The 19313-nt window shown below is 44.8% G+C and overlaps 1 long non-coding RNA gene across 3 annotated transcripts; it reads right to left on the minus strand.

Annotated features, from left to right (window-relative positions):
* Positions 1-287: 287 nt before the first annotated feature.
* Positions 288-4586, minus strand: LOC143121169 (uncharacterized). 3 transcript variants are annotated; one of them, XR_012986421.1, is made up of 6 exons: positions 4434-4586; positions 2491-2583; positions 2124-2230; positions 1859-1884; positions 1610-1756; positions 288-545 (listed from the first exon to the last, which is right to left on the minus strand). It is a non-coding gene; the product is annotated as an uncharacterized LOC143121169 (long non-coding RNA). The 3 variants fall into 3 exon arrangements; XR_012986420.1 differs by having other exon boundaries at positions 2491-2586; XR_012986422.1 differs by lacking the exon at positions 2491-2583.
* Between the last annotated feature and the right edge of the window lie 14727 nt (positions 4587-19313).

Below are 19313 nucleotides of genomic sequence, written 5' to 3' on the forward strand. Positions count from 1 at the left end.
AAGATATATCTTTTGAGTCTTCTTAGCGCGCTAAGAGTGAGCGTTATCGGGGAACCGACCCCTGGTCTGTTCCCTTCATTTGATAAATCTATTATATATATTGCTACTCTGTGTGTGGCATTCCCTCTCTGTTACCTTGCCCTGAGCCAGGCTTGTAACATCTTCATCTGGTACATTATGGTGGTATCACCTGAAAAACTCTAAACATGTCTTCCTTAGTCCATTCACTAAACTGGATACAGCATGGTTTGAATCCATTGTTTCAGTGATACCAAAGTGTTCAGGAATTATTTCAGATCATTTTTGTTATTTTTTATTAGGACACAGTCTTACATAAGAATACATAAGAAGGACCTGGTGACTTGTATTAAAATGTTTGATGCAACTCTATTGGCGGTTGCGGCGCAGTGCTCTCTTGCGTCTCTTCTTGCTCTGTTTACATCTTCCCTCATGTTTTCCTCTTCCTCCTTCCTCATCCGACCCCATTGGCTGGACTCTCTCCCCGGCCAGGCAAGTTTCCATGGATACTCCCAGTGGTTCCACACCTAGAAGGTGAGAATTTACATAAAGTACCTTTTTTCTTAGTCAGATAATAATTGTTTCTAATGTTTAATGAAAAGTTCTCGATTTTTGTTGATGCACAGAAAACAGAATTTTTAAAAATTTATCTTCATCAATTGTTTGATACAACTCAACAGCAGATGAAACAGCAGATGCAACATAAGTTGTACGTGTTGTGGTATGAGAATAAAGAATGTAGTACAGTAATTAATGCACATAGTAATTTATACCAGAGTGGCACTCAGTGAAGTGCATACCTCTACCAAGCGCCAGGACATTGGCATACATTGACAGGGACTGGCTCCCTCCTCGTTTTTCAAAATAAAAATCACTCGCCATGTCTCAAAAAATGGTCGCAAAATGCGAGCATTTGGTCGCAGTCTGGAGCCCTGTCTGTTTACCAGCACTGAAAAGCTTTTTCCAGTAAATGGATGTGCATAGAGTCAATTAATTCATCATACCTCAAAATAAAAGTCTTGACCCATTTAGAACTGTAAGTATAAGAATTCAAGTGTCCCAAGTCGGATCTGTTTATGAGTACATCCTTGGCCTATGCTACATATTTTCAGCAAATTTCAAAAGTAGGGCACGGGTGAAAACATTAACTCCTTGGTGGCAGCAACATCCTCCAAATACCTCCAAGATTCTATAGATGACTAAAGAAAGAAAGGCTTGCAAAGTATACACAACTATAGACTAATCCTCTTGCAAACAGCACGAGACAGTAGGAGCTTCAGGCATTTTTGGTGAGCACAAACGACAACAACAGTTTTCTCTTCTAATGATATAATTATACATAACTAAATGGACGAGGAACATGCAGACAGCATTGGACAGCATCGGACACAATTAGAGACAAGATTCACAAAATATCAGAGTTTGAAAATTATAGGCCTGAGGGTGTTGTTTGGAGCTTCACAATGCAATAGTAATGTGATCAAAATATTGCTATTTTAATGTTAATACCAACGTTAAAAATAGTTGAAAGACAAATTTGCATTTAATTCAGAGATTAGTTGTTAGAATGTTAATTAAATGGTCCTCTTACCACTAGTGGGGTTCAAGCTCGGAGGAGTAGGCCTCGGACCTCCAACAATGGCCCTCATAGGGGGAGCAGCAGTAGGGCTGGGGAGCTGAGGAACTGCCCTCATGCTGTCCACTTCCTCACTCTCACTCTCACTCTGACTCACAGTTACTGCAGAGTATCAACGATAAAGACATTATCATAGATCTTGTTTATGAATAGTTTTGGAGATCAACTGTGATGCGACTTTGGTTGTCTGTCAGTTAGACTTACCATCATTGTGAGGTTCTGGCAAGGGCCTAGTGGTGATGCAGTAAAAGAGGACAGAAATGAATCATTCAGTTGGCCACTTTTAATGGATGGCAGTGTTTTATAGCAGCCAGTTCACATTGACAGAAGCAGAGAGTACGAACAGGTATGTAACTTTATAACAAATTATAGGTAATATCTACTCTTCATGCATGAATTCCACACAGTTAACCCATCGATATTTATCTAAAAGGAACATTTGTTCATGCTTAGAGACAACTCAACTCACAAGACAGGGAGTTGAAATGGATGACACCTCTTGTGGGGGTAGGATTTGTCCCCAATCACCAGTGTGGCATTGAAGCCATACGGATCATCCACACATTGCTGTGGAACCTGCAGACAGTAGACATATAATGTTTGGGGGTTGAATAGCTTAACTAATTTTAACATACAGTGTTTGTTACCTCAATTCCTCCTACACACAGAAAAACTCTGGTTGTTACTTCCAAAATATATTATATGAATATGACATATTCATGTTTGGTCTTGAATTGATCCTAATCTGGGCACTGAAGTCTGTATGTGAATCTCACACCTATAATTTCCACACCATCTGACCAATGATACAACATATATGAATTGATCAAACATACAGTGAGATGAGTACTCCAGAGGGGGAAGGATTGGTCTTCAATCACCACTACTGCATTGACAGCATATGGGTCATCCACACATTGCTGTGCAACCTGCTGATAACATGAATTAATACCTGGGTGTTTAATGACTTCTTAAAATTGGCTTGAGGGTAGGTCTATATATTCTTATTGATTATACATTCATTGTTCCTGTGATAAGCATGCATTGAAATGGCGTTTTTAAAAAGGCAGGAAATGATATGATATGCATATTTGCCCTGTGCCTTGTTTGTTAAACAGGTGATATTAATGTTACGTTATCATCACATCTGCTTTAATCTATGGTTAAAATAAAGTGTCAATTTTACCGTTCTGTCTTCTGCACGTGGCTCCGTCATTTTGTATAGCTTTCGCTAGCACTTACGTCACATTTACTTTACATTTCCTTTCTAATGTCCCTGATAATATACAAAAGTCCTTAATACAAGTAAAGAGGTCCCTTATTTTGAAGTATATTCCATTCATTTTACTTTGATCTTTGTCTGACTCTTAGTACTCTTATTTACTTTTTAAAGTACATACATTGTAACCTGGCCCTAGCCAGATGAATGTCGTTCCGCTTAGCTCCGCCTAGCTTCACTCACATCCATCTGGAACCTCTTCCATTGAGAGTGATTTCTCCAACCAACTTTATGGTTTAGCGAATCAGGACGCAGGGCGGGAGTTTCATAGATGTGACATAGCGTAGAAGCGACTGTGAGACTGTTATCAGCGTCACGGGTTGGCTTCGATGAGAGTGGTTGAAGTAGCACGTCAATAGATGACGGACAAGTGGCTTATTCAATCATATGCAAGCATTTTTTGATTAGGTCCAGCCTTCTGAAGCAACATTTCAATGGATCGGTTCCAGATGGATGAGTGGAGCTAGGCGGAGCGAAATTCATCTGGCTAGGGTCAGGTTACATACATTGGGGATTTATGGAACAATTAAAGCCACAATTAAGAACTAAAATGTTTTGTATGCAGATGATTATTGTTACCCTTTATTTTGAAATCAAGTTAGCCCCATAGGCATTTGTTTTGTAATTTCATCATGTTGAAGATGAATGAAGAAGACTCAAAGATATCCAAAAGAGATGTATCTCATCAGAACTCCTCTTCTCTTGCAATGTTAATCCACAGACCAAAATAACAAGAGAGATGTATCTTTCCTTGATAACTGGGCGTAGACCCAAAACAGGAATCCTCTAGTTAAATATGAAGATAAAAGTGCTTTTCCACCTGCCTCCTGTCTCACAGATGTTCTCTTCATCCAGCAGGTATACTTTTGTTAAACCCTACCCTTGAAAGTCCCCTTTCCCCACACTGCATCAGTAAAAGTCTTCTTGACCATAAATTATACAGAGAAAAAAGTATAAAAATCAAATCAACATGCCCACATTACAGGGATCAATTCAAGACCAAACGTGAATGTATTACATTTATAGATAATTTTTGGGAATCACAACCTGAGGTTATCTTTGTTACAATGGGAGGAAGTAACGCCAGGTGACAAATGTATGGTAATTGGTTAAGTTAAACAAAGAGTCTTTGTGTGGAAAGACTATTTGGCTAGAAATGTGCAGCTTCCTCCAGCAGGTCTAAGTAAGTGAAAGTATATATACTCTTTTGATCCCGTAAAGAAAATCTGGACTCATTTATCCAAAGCTGTGTAGGCCCTATATTAAAGGTATACTTTTGTTAAACCCTAAAGTCCCCTTTCCTCACACAACATCATTAAAGGTCTTCTTGACAATTAATTATACAGAGGATAAAATAATAATATCAAATCAGTCTCAACTTCTTTTGGGACTTTTTGTATAAACCACCTCACCACTACCAACAGTGTAAGCAAACCTCTATTAGGGTTATTGGTACAGTTTTGATGACATACATAAAGACATGTATAAATACTGACTCACCAAACACTATTTCCCATTCAAGCATGCCAGACACCCCAGTTACTGCATGTTGCTGATGATGAGAGGTCGATCTCTGGCCCTTTGAACCATCAAAACCCACTTTATAAACACTTTACAAGAGGCTGTCCAAAACTCCTTGTCTGTAAAGGCTCACATTCCTATGGTGAGGACTTGCATAACTAGTTTGTTCTGTTGTGAAACAGGGAGGGTCAAGAAGATCATTGTTGAATGTTGCAATCAGGAACAAAACAGGCCTAGACCTCAGACCACAGCTGACCATTGAAATATTTCCATAACACTGACAGTGTGTCATTAAGGTATCTACATTTTCTCTTATGAAGAATATGTTCAGTGTTTTTGAAATGACCATGTCTACTCACATCTTGCCAAGTCACAGGTGCTTTTGTTTTTGCTCTAATCCATCCAAACAGAGAAAAAAAGAGAGACCTCTGTCAGTCTCTGTGACATTGTACAGCCTCTTTTGTACCACAGGGGGGTGACATTGTTCTTTCTTAAAATAATAGACAAAGCCTGAACAGTGTTCAGGTCAAACAAATGTTGCCTAAGTTCACAAAGAAACACACACACACACACACACTAACATTCTAGAAGTTCATTTATATTGTGTGTGTCATCATAAGTAACTAAGCCCCTCTGTCAGGACAGCTAAGAGAAACAGAAAAATATGGCTCTAAAATCACCCCTCTCCTTCCCCCATGTCCAACCAACCATAGCCTATCACTACCACCCCCAAGGGGGGGGGGGGGGGGGGGGTGTTAAGAATACTTAAGGGAGAGGTTCAATCTCACCTCCGCCAGCTGCCATAAGGCGCGATCTTAGGAAGCTCTATTGATTTCCACACAAAGATTCAGCCCAGAACAGATTGAGCACAATGAGGGAACAATGGCCCTTTGGCACTCATTGAAACGGCCCCTCTAAAGTGTGGGGCGCTGGATTTGCCTTACTAATGTACTTAAATGGCACTGCGGGAAGACATAGGTGGCACTGAGGTGCTGGAGCGGCTTTGGGCCAGATCATGCAGAGCGTTTTAAATGGACTGGAGATAGTGTGGTGTCCAGTGATCCCACTCATTTGTGCCACATTCAAGAGCTCTACAGTAGGTATTGTACCAGGCCCCAACAAAAGTAGACAGGAAACAACTATTTGACACTTTTTGGTTTTCTTGTATTGACTATCGATACTAAATAGCAGTAATATTTATAGGAAATAGTAAAGGGAATAATAAAGGAAAGTAATTGCTTTATTTGTATGTGTGTGTGTTTGTGTATGTGTGAGAGAGAGAGAGAGTTCTCAGCTTTTTGGATGTCCTGTTCTTTCCCTACGCAAGCAAGATCCAGTCAAGTATGACTAACACTGAATAGAAATAAATAGCCTCCCTGCGTAGATGAGCCCGTATGAGAACTAGACTACTCATAGCCCACACAGTCTGAGAGAGCGGGCGAGCCATCCCTCATCAATCACAATGGGCTCCCAGGATTAGCAGCGCCTGTATCACATGAGCTGCTCGAACTGAGAAGCTGTACACATGCAGCATTAGCTACGGTCATTTGTCAGAGGGGTAACGCCGGGCACATGGCTAACAAAGAACACACGGCCCACAGGCCCCTTCGCCTCATGTGTGCAAACACATACACACATATGCAGGCACACACACATACAAACACATTCACACACATCTGCAGACACACACACACACATGCAGACACACACACACACATGCAGACACACACACACATGCAAACACATACACACATATGCAGACACACACACATGCAAACACATTCACACACAGACTCATAGACGCAGACACTCACACACACATACAGTACACACACACACACACACACAAATACATTGTCTCCCACCACAGCTCACTCTGACCTCCTCCTGTACACATGCTTAAGAGACTCCTTCCCCCCAAACAAACTGTACATAAGCATACTAATAAACGCCCCCAAGGCCCGCTGTCTGTCCACCGCCTGCCTGCCGTACCCCAAGGGAAGACGGTCCGGCACACGGCGCTTTCTCCCCCTCCCCAGCCCCCACACCATCCCCCAACTGGCAGCCCCTTTGCTGGCCTTTGTGCGTGGATCAAAAGTCTGATAGCCTCGGGGGTCTGCCCTCCCTCTAGTGCAGAAGTGTGCCAGATTATTAATCATTGCACCCCAGTGCAACCCCTCCCTCACCGTTCCAGTCCTCTCTCACACACACACACACACACACACACACACACACAGAGGCCGAAACACACCCTTCCCCCCACCTCCCCCGCGGGCCCTCAACATACCCCAGCTGCCTGCTCCTGAATGCAGCAGGGGCCCCTGCAAGGAGAAAAGAGAAAGAGCATCTGCTGTGAGAGCCAGTGGGGGAGCCCATCCTCTGTGTGTGTGTGAGTGTGAGAGAGAGATGTGTGTGGGTGAGTGTGAGAGGTGTGTGTATGAGTGAAAGGGGAGTTGTTATACTATTGTAACAAAAATTGAGTTTTTAATCACGGTTCCCTGAATGAGGGAACGTGACCGATATTGTTAATTGTTTGCAGTTAATGAAGTTACCAGCAGATGAGGCTGCTGCACTTTAATCCAGGTTCAAACAAAATTAACATCAGTATTCTGAGACAGAATCCTATTATCAATGTCTTCGGCTTCTTGTGTCTTTGTTTTTAGGTGTTTTGTTTTTTGTTCTGGCAATGGCACCCCCTGTTTCATCCAAAAAATAGAAATTAAAGGAAACAGAACAAATAACTATGTACGGGTGTCATATATTAGTAACCATTATTGAAATTAATTTTACAATAGCTTTATACTCAAATTAAATTGTGGATGGTTCCGAAGTATTTAGCTTTTTTGTACATTTATGAATTGCAACAATTTCATATTTTTTAAATATTAAATTGGCCAAAAATTGTCATGGAAGGTGTCTATTGCCCTCAGTCATGTGTGCTTCTTTAAGCTCTGTTAGCTCTCCACTCCAGACAGGCCCTTTACATGTCTGTGGTGTCCTTCAGTGGAGTGCTGCGTAAAGGATGATGAACATCATGGTTATTGGCCTTCAGCTGGAGGCAGCTTCTCTGCAGGCTCCACCAGCAGGGCCTGAGGTGCCTCTGCCGGGTGACCTTCATGGCTAAGATAAGCACCCATAAACTATCTCCCTTTTAGCTAATGTCAATAGCATAGGGGCAGGGGGCAAGGACCTCTGTGTGTGTGTGTGTGTCAGACACAAATGTATGTTTTGTGAGTGTATGTTTGATCTATACGTTTTTGCGCATGTGTGTGTGTTTTGTGTTGTGTGTGTATGTGGATATGTATGTCACTGTGTTTTTGATCGAGCGTGTGTGTTTTGTGAGTGTGGGTGTGGGTTGTTTTGTGGGTGGGTGTGTGCAAAAGTGAATGCCTGTATGCATGTGTAAAGGGGATTTTCCTGTCAAAGTCTTCTCTAAAATGCATCCCTCTGGATTATGGTTCTAAGTACACTTGCATTTCTGGGCCTAACCAACAGTGTAGCATTTTACAGTTAAGTTACCCCATCAGAATCACTACATCATCTGAGCCCTCTTTACAGACCTACATGGCAATGCATGCCTGCTCTCTCGGTGCAGGAGCACACTCTCATGAAGAAGAAACAGATGATGTGTTTACGGTCACTGCCCCAGTCCCTTTCCTTCTCTTCTAAACTCTCTCTCTCTCTCTCGTTTTCTCATTTTCTTGTTCTCTCTCCCTGTCTCCTCATGTCTGTGGGTCTGGGGCTGTGCTTGTGATTGCGTAAGCATGGTAGCATCTGCATCTTTTTCATTACTCCTGCTGAACCTGACTCTATCTGTCATTACTGACAGCAATTATTACACATCTGCTACTTAAAGGACATCTCCAACGTAGGGGTTTGTTTTTGGATGAAAAACAATGTTAACTGGAGTAGTTTTGATTAAGACCGGAATATGCACTTACAACAAAATAGCGATAGTCATGAGGGCAACCTCACTGCATCAAAGTAAATTGTTACTCTAAGCCACTTACAGTACAAGGCTCAAAATATCATTACACTTCTGTGGTCCTGAAACAGTGGGGAGGGTCCCTACAAATAAATCAAAGTAATTTTAACTTTGTAAGTGTACACGCAAGCTCAATGTGGTGACTGGATGGGGGGAGGTCTTTGTCTTTCCTCTCCATCTCTGTCTTTCTATCTCCCTATCCAGACATTTTAGAGAGTAGAGTTGACAGGCAACTTCACATAAACGTGTATACAGAAAAGCATGCAATGTTGTTCAATTGCACATTCATGATCATAGCTTTGTTCACTTCCGCCATTTCTGCTCTTTCTATGTACTGTAGCAATGAATACAGTACTTGTGCCTTACCAATTTGACGCTTCTGAAACCTGGCCACTAGTGGTACACATTATTTTATAACAACTAACCTTTCATTAGCATATAAAGTAGATGAGGGAAAACCCCTTATTGTGCAAAAACATCTGGTCCAGATATAAATCTTAGACAGTGAGACACAGAGACCATCCTGGCAAGCCATGCGAATCAAATGGACCACCATATAACTGCTGAGCGCCATAACTCTACTTGGGAAACAAATACTCCCGTGGGAGCAGTGGTGCAGAGCACAGGGCATCAGTCAATACTTCATTTACAGACACAGTGGTGGTAATGGATGTGATGAGGTCATGAAGCTCATCGGGAAACAAATGAGCTTTGAGGTGCTGAGGTAGGAGACCAGGCCCTACCTGAGCTAAGCAGCTATTGGGGGGAGGGGGGGTAAGTGGAATGAATGGATTGGATAGTGGGAAGCTGCAGCCATGGTTTTTTTTTTTATCTCACTGTAGGATATAGGATGTACCTCTGCTTAACGTGCCAGATCAGCATGACATGATATGAAAACATCAGCTCATGAGCATAACAAATGTTTAAAATGTGTATATTGTGTTTGGTGCACCACTAAATGAGTAGTAGTAGTAGTAGTAGTAGTAGTAGTAGTAGTAGTATTAGTAGTAGCAGTAGTAAAGAGAAGAATGTCTGTGAAATGCCATTTGATTCAGTTGCTAGACTGGTGATGGGAGGAAAGAAGCTGATTTCATAGACTTTATTAAATACAGAACACAGGCCTCTGTGGCAACACCTCTGATCTGTCATTCTGGATAAGACATTCCCATCATCCTCTTCAAAACCACATCAGCATCACTCATCAGGGAAGTACAGCAGCATCAAGGTCAGAGGTTCATTTCCCAGAGCGAGGACATGCACTGACAAACATAACATCCCTTAACGTCCGCTGAACTGTACGTAGCTATTGATCAGCATGCTTGCCTAATGACCAAATGTAATCGTGTTGAGATCTCCCCTTGACTCATTTATCACTTATCCAGTTAGCGTTTATCTAAAATGCCCAAAGAGTTGCAGAGCGCATAGGTTCGTCCGTCTGCTCCTATTCATCAGGGATCAGGGACAGCATAATGGGTCCAGAGCAAATCAGTTTAAATCCGAAACTTGTGACAGGGGCATTCCACCCGTGACCCAGGAACACCTTGAGGGCTGCAAGAGGAAGCAGCTTGCCCACTCTCGAAGGTGCCCCTCGTTCACACGGCCAAGGTGTGGTCTGCCTCAGAGCCAAGTAACAAACACATAACCCAGTAAGATTTATGGAGCGAGTGGATCAGAGGTTTTGTGGGAAAATAAGACCTCAGTGTCTGCAGAAGGGACGCGCGGGCCAGGTGACCTTTGCTGCAGGAGAGGATGGTTCGAGTTTTGGCGTGAAGCCCGGCAGTTCTAGGAATGCGGATGGGCGGACCGTGATTGAACTCCACTCAAATTCTAACAGCAGCAGTGGTCGTACTCGCTGGGTCTAAAGAAATCCATGTTCCATTTGGAGACTGGGCTTCTATCCAAACGCACTTTCAGAGTTGATTTTTCCGTTCCAGCCTTGCATTTTAAAAGGGGAAATCCATCCTGTGTTGCATTTTCTGTTTCAAATGTAGCACCGCCTAATCTCATCTTATCCCCTAAAGTTTCTTGGTGTTTTATGCCCCCAACATTGTCTTCAAGGTAGCACTACCTGGAAGGCACTAGGGTTAGGCATGGGTTAAGGTTAGGGTTAGGTTTAGGATAAGGTGCCTTTAAGTCGACGATGGGCGCTGCCTGGAAGACGACGTTGCGGGCTTAAAACACCATCGAGCTCCCCTAAACAGTAGTCTGTAGTCTGTCAGTAAAGGGGGGAGGGGGGTTCTTTTGAGTGTAGTCTTACGAGCTCTTGATGTAATGATGCATGTCACTTGATGATTCTAATTAGCACTTGAACAAAGACTGCCCCCAGTAGCCCCAGGGCTTCCTCATGTCAACACTTCCAATTTCATTTAATCACGTTAAGATCTGAGATCCTGCAGAAGTGGCCTTCAGCGAAACAACAATAAAAAAAAGTAATCAAATCATGATTCTGCTGAAGAGCTGCCCTCTCTTGACCCCTTCTAGAAGGCTCTGTCACATTTAAAAGCTCTGCCTGAAGTGGTGTCACAGCAGGATAGCGGAACATATAGCTCACACGCAAGCATTCACATGAACACATATGGCAAGGTTGATTGTTCATTCAGGTGTGTGGGCATTCCAAGTATGCGGTTTGTGTGTTTCTCTGCATGTATATTTTTGTGCTTGTATGTTTTTGTGCACCATTTATATGTTTAGGGGCATGTGCATGTGGGTCATTGACAAATAAGGCTCTTAAAAATGTGTTTGAAGTTGGAAGACTGTTTAAATAAGTCTTAATGGCTGTGGAACATTTACAGGGGTTTTATTACATTTTTAGACTGTATTTGCATTTTCACCACCCAAAAAATGTCAGATGACACAACCAAAAGTTTCGGGGGTGGGGGGGGGTCATTGACCCATATACTGTGTAGGATATCTGTATGTGCACATATCACATGATTGCCTGTGTGTGTGTGTGCATATGTATCTGTGCATGTCTGTGTGAGCCCTGGAGCTCTCCCAGCTCATGTGTTTGAGCCCTGTGAGCGGACTTCCTCCCCCCCCACCCCCCCGCAGCCACCACCATGTGCACACACACACACACACACACCCTTCCCCGGCGTCTCAGGCCAGCACAGCAAGCCCCCAGGCCGGCACAGAGGCTTCTTCAGTGAGGTCAGAGAGTGGCCCAGGAATGCCAAAGACCGTTCCCACGCCGAGGGCCTCGGCACATGGCCGCGGAGCAAAACACGGGTCCCCCTGGGGCTCGGAGTGGCCCGGAAATACCACAGAGAGGGGCAGTGGGCCGATGGGTGGGACTGCACAGGGGGAGATGTTGATACAGGGGAAGGGAGCGGGCAGGGAGGGAGAGAGGAAAGATAGAGATGGCTCTGGGGGATTTAAAAGGAGACAGAAAAACAGAATGGCTGTAACCGGACAGAGCCATCCACCATCCAAACATCCCACTGAAGCCTGACACCTTTTTTTTTTTTACTCTTACACACACATTTGTTCAAATACACTCACGCATGCATGAGGCTGCATTGCATCATTGCACTGGATATGCAAACACAAACGCTGACATGCTTAGCCACATGCATAAAGACACTAAAACACACACACACACACACGTGCCTACCAAGACTTAAAACACACACATACATTCATGCAATCAACCCACACACACAGATAGGCACACACACACACACACCGTCTGGGCCAGTGGAATCAGTGAGATCCCCGTGTGAATGGCTGCAGTGCTTGATGCACGGAAGAGCGACCCCTGCCACAACACTGTCACAATGCATCAGTCTTCTGTGCACTGATCTGCTGACCTGCCTCAGCCTTGTACACACACACACACACACACACTCATGACTCATACACAGACACACATGAAAGTGGTAGCATTTAAGTGTGTGAATTATAGTTTTTGCATGTACATGTTTATGTGTCTGTGTTCATGTTTGTGACGTTTGATAACACCACTGTGAGTGTGTGTGTTTAAGTTTTTGAGTGTGTGCATGTGTTGTGAATGTTGATTGAATATGTTTGTGTGAGTATGTGAATGTGGATTGAATATGTTTATGTGTGTGTGTGTGTGTGTGTTGTGAATGTGCATTGAATATGTTTGTGTGTGCATGTGTGTTATTTGAGGACACTCACAACACCCTCCGCGTCTGTGTCATGTACTGTAGATCCACCGCCACTTAGCCCAGAGAACTGGATCTCCTCTCCCAAAGACAGAGCCCACAGACAGACAGACAGACATGCTGTCCCCCTCAGCTCCACTCCTGACCTCATCTCTGGGGAGACAGAGGGCAGAGACAAGGGGGATTACCATGGAAGCGGCCTGTGAAAATACCCCGTGATAACAGCCGGAGGGGTCAGCTAGGGTGATGCGGAGGGGGTTGAAAAAGACAGAGTGTGCTATCAGCAGATCAGGAGAGCACAGCCTGAGATAAGTTAGGATGGCTCTTTTAGGAAGGGTTGTGGCTCCTGTGGGTGTGTGTGTGTGTGTGTGTAGTTAGAAATCTGGGAATGAGAGAGGCTGTCACTGATTACAAAATTGTAACTTAGAGATAGAAAGCTCTGTTGTGTATGTATGTTTGTAGACATGGGTGCATACACACGTGTGTGTGTTTGTATGTGTATTGCCGATCTGTGTGTGTGTGTTTTGTATACTTGTAAACCTGTGTTGAACAGTTAAATTGGCACTGATACTCAACTAATGTCCAAAATACCATCCACTGGTCCTGAACTACATTAAGAACAGAAGCCTTATCGACCCACCGCAGGCCAACTAAGGCAGGACATTATGTGACGTTGTGTGTAATGGCCTGTGTGTGCTGTGTAGGGGGAACGGTCCAGTCTCAGTCTGGACGGGGAAAGTTTTCCCGGGTTCCAGCTGTCTCCATGGGATGAATGTGGCTTTGAGTGTCTGAGTGGCCCAACCTGCCTAAGGTCATGCCTGGAATGCAGCCACAGGATTGCCGCTCAGCAAGTTGTCACACACACACACTCACTCACTCACTTGTGTGAACACACACATATTCACATGAAGTTTCTAATGGGTACACACATACACGTGCATGTGTTCACATGTTCACATACACTGTAGCCAAACATACACACACACACATTTCAACCAACTCACTAGTTAGACATAACGGTGTATATGTCCATACAAAAAGCAACATACACACACACACACACTTACATACAAATGCCCTTAAACACAAAATAGATAGATAGATACTTTATTGATCCTCAAGGGGAAATTGCACAGTGCGTAGACACACACATGCACACTCACACTCACCGCCCTCTCACCCTCAAACAGCTGTGAGGCTCAGGTCCTCCCTCTCACTTCTCCTTCCCACAAGGACCTCCCCCTAGGGGTCATGACCCCTGCCCTCTCTATTACGGGCGACGGGAGTGTCCGACGACAGTGCTGCAGGCACTCGCTTTGTAAGCAGCATGTGGCTTAACGGGAAGTGTGGAGTCGCACAGCGGACACTCGCTAAAAGGGGGTGACTGGTGCCAAGGGACAGTGCAGTTCATAAGACTGATGAGACAGCTGCTTAGAGAGGAGAGCGTGTGTGAGTGTGTTAGAAGGTGTGTGTTAAACCGTGTGATTGTGTCAAAGACAGATAGAGTGTGTGTGTGCGTGCACACTTCTGTCATTGTCGATGAGTGTGTGTGCACGTTAGTGTGGGGGAAAGGTTCTTTCCCGGACTGATGCATCAAGGCAGAATGGACTCGGTCTCTATAAACCGAGAGCTGTGCAGTCAGCAGTCAGTGAATTAGCACTCTGGAACACAGGAGCGTGGATCGATGACGGTGAGTGTGCACGGCACGTAACTTGCCCAGCCTGGCTGGCGTCCTGTCGCCACCGTCTGACACTTCTCGCTCCAGGGAGCTCACTCAGCCAATCAACAGCCAGCCCCATGAAGCCGCACATGCAGGAGGAGGAGGGTGCTAAAATAAATGCACAAAACAGCCAAGGACATAATGTAACTGTGAAAAATACCTAGGAACAGTCTTCCTTGGTCTTTCTCCATCATAAGCTTGTGCTTGGTATATCACCTTTTCCATGGAATATTCTAGATTACGGTTTAATCATGTTGGTAAATGCAACTCATATCTTGGTGTACTTTTCAATTATGTGCAGACTGATAAAGTTTTTTGTAAGAGGTCTGGTAAGAGGACTGGTCCCAGTCGAGAAGTTTTGAAGAATGTGTTCAATTACAGGAGCGTAACTGCATTTTGGCAGTCAGAGCCTCCCTCTGCTAATACACATAAAGAATCTGGAAGAGCCATCCAGCCCAAACCGAGTAAGTGGTTAGTGTCAAGATGATGGATTGGAGAGATGGATGAGTTAATTAAAGATAGATTTAGGTAGTAGGCATGGGGGGTGTCACTGCAGTTAGAGCAGATGTATGTGTGTGCCGGTGTGACCATGAAAACTAGGTTATGGTTGGGGCTTCAAAGAAAAGTAAATAAATAAAATTGTATCTTGACAAGGCAGACTCAAGTCTAATGTATAATCCAGAAGGAGATTCGGAATGTGGCGCCATAGATTTGTAACAGCACCTTTTCGTATATATACGTTATGATGCTTGTCTGCGGTCTGCCCCATAATGGAGGTGATATTCCCATCAGGGTTTCACATCTTTAAAGCAAGTGACACCAGCCCTCCCCCATCCTGTTGGAGACCTCTGGACACGCTGGCATAACACTGTAGGGTGTCTACCACTGGACAATACGGACTAATTTGTTCATGACATGTCCCCTCCTGTAATCTGCTGAAAGGAGATTGGGTTGTGGGAAATAAGACACAAATAGACACGTACACAAATCCATACAGACACACACAACACAACCAATAATGCACACAGAAAGAGACCTGCAAAGTGCAAACACACAAGTGCACACAAATAAGCACTCCGTCACAAGTACTTACGCACAGAGAGAGAGGGACATCTGAGACCTGGTGGAGTTGGCGAACAGTGACGTTATCTTAGCTGACAGCAGAAGAGCGTGGCCACCATTAGCTCAGAAACCTGGTGGAGGTACTGTGTCACTCCCAGTTCTCCTCATCCCTGCCTCTTCCACTGCACTGGACATGGACACACACACACACTGATAAGCAAACACGGAGAGACACATAACTCTTCTTGTGTACAGGGGAGTACAGCTCAAGTTCACATTATATCCCACATATACACACATAAAAACAGCAGCATTCAAAAGCACACACACAATGAAATTCACTGCAAAAGTAAATGAAATGAAAAACACCAACAGACATTTGTTTTACTTTCACTGTTATTGTAGTTGACTAATAAAAAAGATGGGTGGAAGCAGTGTTTCCGTATCTTTAGGTTTATGTGTGTGTGTGAGAGAGAGAGGATGGGTGTATTTGTGTGTGTGTGAATGCATTGTAGGTTAGTGGGTGTTTCTCTGTGTGTGAGAGAAACTGTTGTCCATGTGGTTCTCATTTTTTTTAGACACAGAGGAGACTGTAATGTGTGCGTGCGTGTGTGTGTGTGTGAATGCGTGTGTGTGTGCGTGCGTGCGTCAGCTGGGCTAGAGCCACACACGTGAGTGGATGAAAAACACATGTTCCAGTTGGGCTACGTCAGGGCGCTCATAAAGACTCACGTCTCTGTGTGTAAGACACAGATTGTGAGTGTGTGTGTAAGAGTGACTGCGAATGAGTGTGTGTATGAAGGAGGGATGGAGAGAGAGGGAGAACAAGGAAAAGAAACGTATAAACTGTGTTCGCCAAAAAACTGGAAATTGCAAAGGAGAAAGAAATATAAATGTTTGTGTGTGTGAGTCGGTAGGCCAGAGAGAGTGTGTGCATGCATGTGTGTGTGTATCCATATTTGTGTGTGGGTGTACTTGGGTTTCTACACTGTTTGTGTGTGTGTGTGTGTGGGAATTACACAGCATGTGAGTTTATTTCTGTCTGCACTTACTTATACATACGGTATGTGTGTATTTCTCACACGTCTTGACTGATGCAACCCTGTCTACACGTACAGTAGGCTTTCATCAGCCGACTGGATGGGACGGCTCCAACTCAGCAGTGAGTTTGGACTGCGACCCCACAAACACAGAGGACCACTCAGTTGCTGTCAGAGTAATGCAGATGCCCTTCAGATGGCAACCCACCTCATTCATTCCGTGTGTGTGTGTATGGGTGGCAGGCATTAATCACTACTGTGGGAATGGTTCAGTTTTAAAATAACACACGCTGAGGGAAAACCTTGTCCCCATTCATTTATCAAGACAAAAAAAACCTGGAACAACACATTGCATATCAGTGTAAGTGGCTGTTTTGGAGTGTTGGCTTACAAAGTTTGTTTTGCACTTATCAATAATTGTGGGTCTGCAATGCAAAACACTGACCTGAGGTTCTTTATTGTAAAAGTGATATATCAATGGCATTTTTGCAGACAGTAATTCATCATTCTGCTTGCAGAAAACATCATCAACAATATTCATCAGTGAGAGCTCTGGCTGTTGCTTGTGTCCTTTAGGGCTGTTCCCTATAGCATCATAATGAGTCTGTCTGTGTGTGTGTGTGTGTGTGTGTGCGCGTTTGGGGTGGAGGGGGGGGGGGGTGGTATACATGCTGTTGGATAGCCCTGGTTCAAGTTCAGGCAGAACAACAGAGGAAGAGAGAGGTTAAAAGAGAAGGAAGCAGTAAGAGAGAGAGCCACTGGTATGTGTGTCACATAGGTTGTGTTGAGAGGGTGTGTTTGTCTGAAAGTGTGAGTGTGTGTTTGTGTGAGTAGAGGGTTGTAGTGATTGGGGGTTTGAAGAGCTGCCCGTGTTTCCCTTGGGGTGAGGAGTTTAGCCTGAATATATCCACCAGTGACGGCATTCACTCTGGCCTTTACAACTTGTGTGTGTGTGATGAACTTTAATTTGGGGGGGGGGGGGGGGGGGTGACATGTTGAGTAGGGATGTGCTGAGTGGTGCTGATGACAGATTTCTTTGTATGTGTGTGTGTGTCTGTCTGTATGTGTGTGTGTATGTATATGTCTGTGTGTGGGGGGGCTGTCTACTCAGCTTTTCGGGGTGATTGTGGGTCAACGTTGAGCAGAGTTGAAGCGAGGTTAGCCCAGTCATTGCTGAATGTGATCAAAGCCTCTGAATGAGGGGGCGTTGAGTCAGACGGAAGGTGGTGGAGGGTGGGTTGGTGGTGGTGGTGGGGTATTTGGGATGCCTGAGAAAAGCTGGCAGGCTGCCCCATCCCCATGCCTGCCCCATAGTGGGCACTGAGCCTTATCGCTGGCAGCCAGGCAGGGTGACGAGGGGGGTGAGGTTAAGGCCAAATGCAGATGCGCTCACTGGCCCCTGGATGAAGCAGGCCAAACAGAGAGGAGGCTGTGGGAGGCTGAATCCGCTGGGGACTAGCGATGGAGAGGGCACTGGTTACTGTTATTCCATTTAGCACTTCACTGGGATGTCAGCCAATGGCTAGCACTGCCTGTGTAGTAGTGGTGGAGTACTCATGTGGCTATTATGTGCTCATGGGTTCAGCTGGGTTGGCTGGGGGCTGCTGTTTCACAGTAAGATGAAAAAAAATACTTGAGCAGTACTGTATATAAGTCAACTAATCACAGACTACAATACAGTACATGGTTGCTGGTGGAGGCCAACTGTATGTTCAGCAAACAGTGTGAAAACCCAACACTAGAACCCAACAGTGTGAAAACCCAACAGTGTGATAACCCAACAGCCCAACCCAACAACCCAACCCAATAAGCCAGCCCAAAAGCATAACTGTATTGCTTTAGTTTATGAGTATTACAGCTTTGGGAAAACTGACAACAACATAATGCTTAAGTGTTAAGTGAGTTATGTTAATGTGAATATGAGCATAAACATTTCCATGCTGGAGTCCCAGAAGTAAACATAGAGGGAAACGGACGCAATATGCTATTCATGGACGCACCATTACTTTTTTGTAAAAAAGGCACTTTTCACACGTCCCCCTCTAAGAGCCAGTCATAAATAGTGCCACCGTCATAAATACTGCTAATGGTCACGCCGTCTGTGCTTAGACACAAGTACTCCTATTGCATCTCTGAAACCACCTCCGTCCTCTATGCAAATCTGCCCACCGCTGCCTTGGCAAAGTTGATCCCTTGTGCTGCACGATGAACACTCCCCCCTTGCTAAAGCACTCCACCACATGTCTCAGTCAAGCGCATAGGCGAGTGAAAGGGTCATAAATACTCCAGACTTGTGCATTACCGCACTGCAAGCCCCCCTCCCACCCCACCCCTTCAACACACACGCACACACACACACACACACACACACACACACACACACACACACACATACACACACACACACACACACCCCATCCACTACAGTGATCTGGTGAAACGCAGCAGAATCAGAACCCCACCCTCCCCCTCCTTTTAGTGCTTAGCTGAGCAGAGTGGAGTGGACTCTGGATGGAGAGCTGTCAGTCCAGAGCTCGGTGAATGATATCACTGCCTAAGCTCCTGGGGCATTGTGTTACACCCCCACTCCCCCAGCCCCCACAGATGCCCGTAAAATGCTGCCTGGACAGGAGAGGGGGCTGTGTGAGTGAGTGAGTGAGTGTGTGTATATGTGTGTGTGTGTGTGTGTGTGTGTGTGTGTGTGTGTGTGTGTGGAAGGGGGGGGGCAGTGGAATAGCAAGTGGGCATGCCATGGGCTTCAGCATGGTTTTCACACACAAGTGCTAATGTGACGGCCGAGAGAAAGAGAGCTGAGCCTGTCGCATCTTTTTTTATTTGTCTGCTGAGCCACCGCAGCTGTTGCCCCTACGAGCATGGCGAGCTTTAGTGTTAGAGGGGAGAAAGCAGAGCCTGCCGTTTTGTTGG

The sequence above is a fragment of the Alosa pseudoharengus genome, unplaced genomic scaffold (assembly GCF_046254945.1).
Source record: "Alosa pseudoharengus isolate Yale_2024_CS ecotype anadromous, Long Island Sound unplaced genomic scaffold, YU_APseudo_1.1 YU_APseudo_1.1_scf_13, whole genome shotgun sequence".
Lineage (NCBI taxonomy): Eukaryota > Metazoa > Chordata > Actinopteri > Clupeiformes > Clupeidae > Alosa > Alosa pseudoharengus.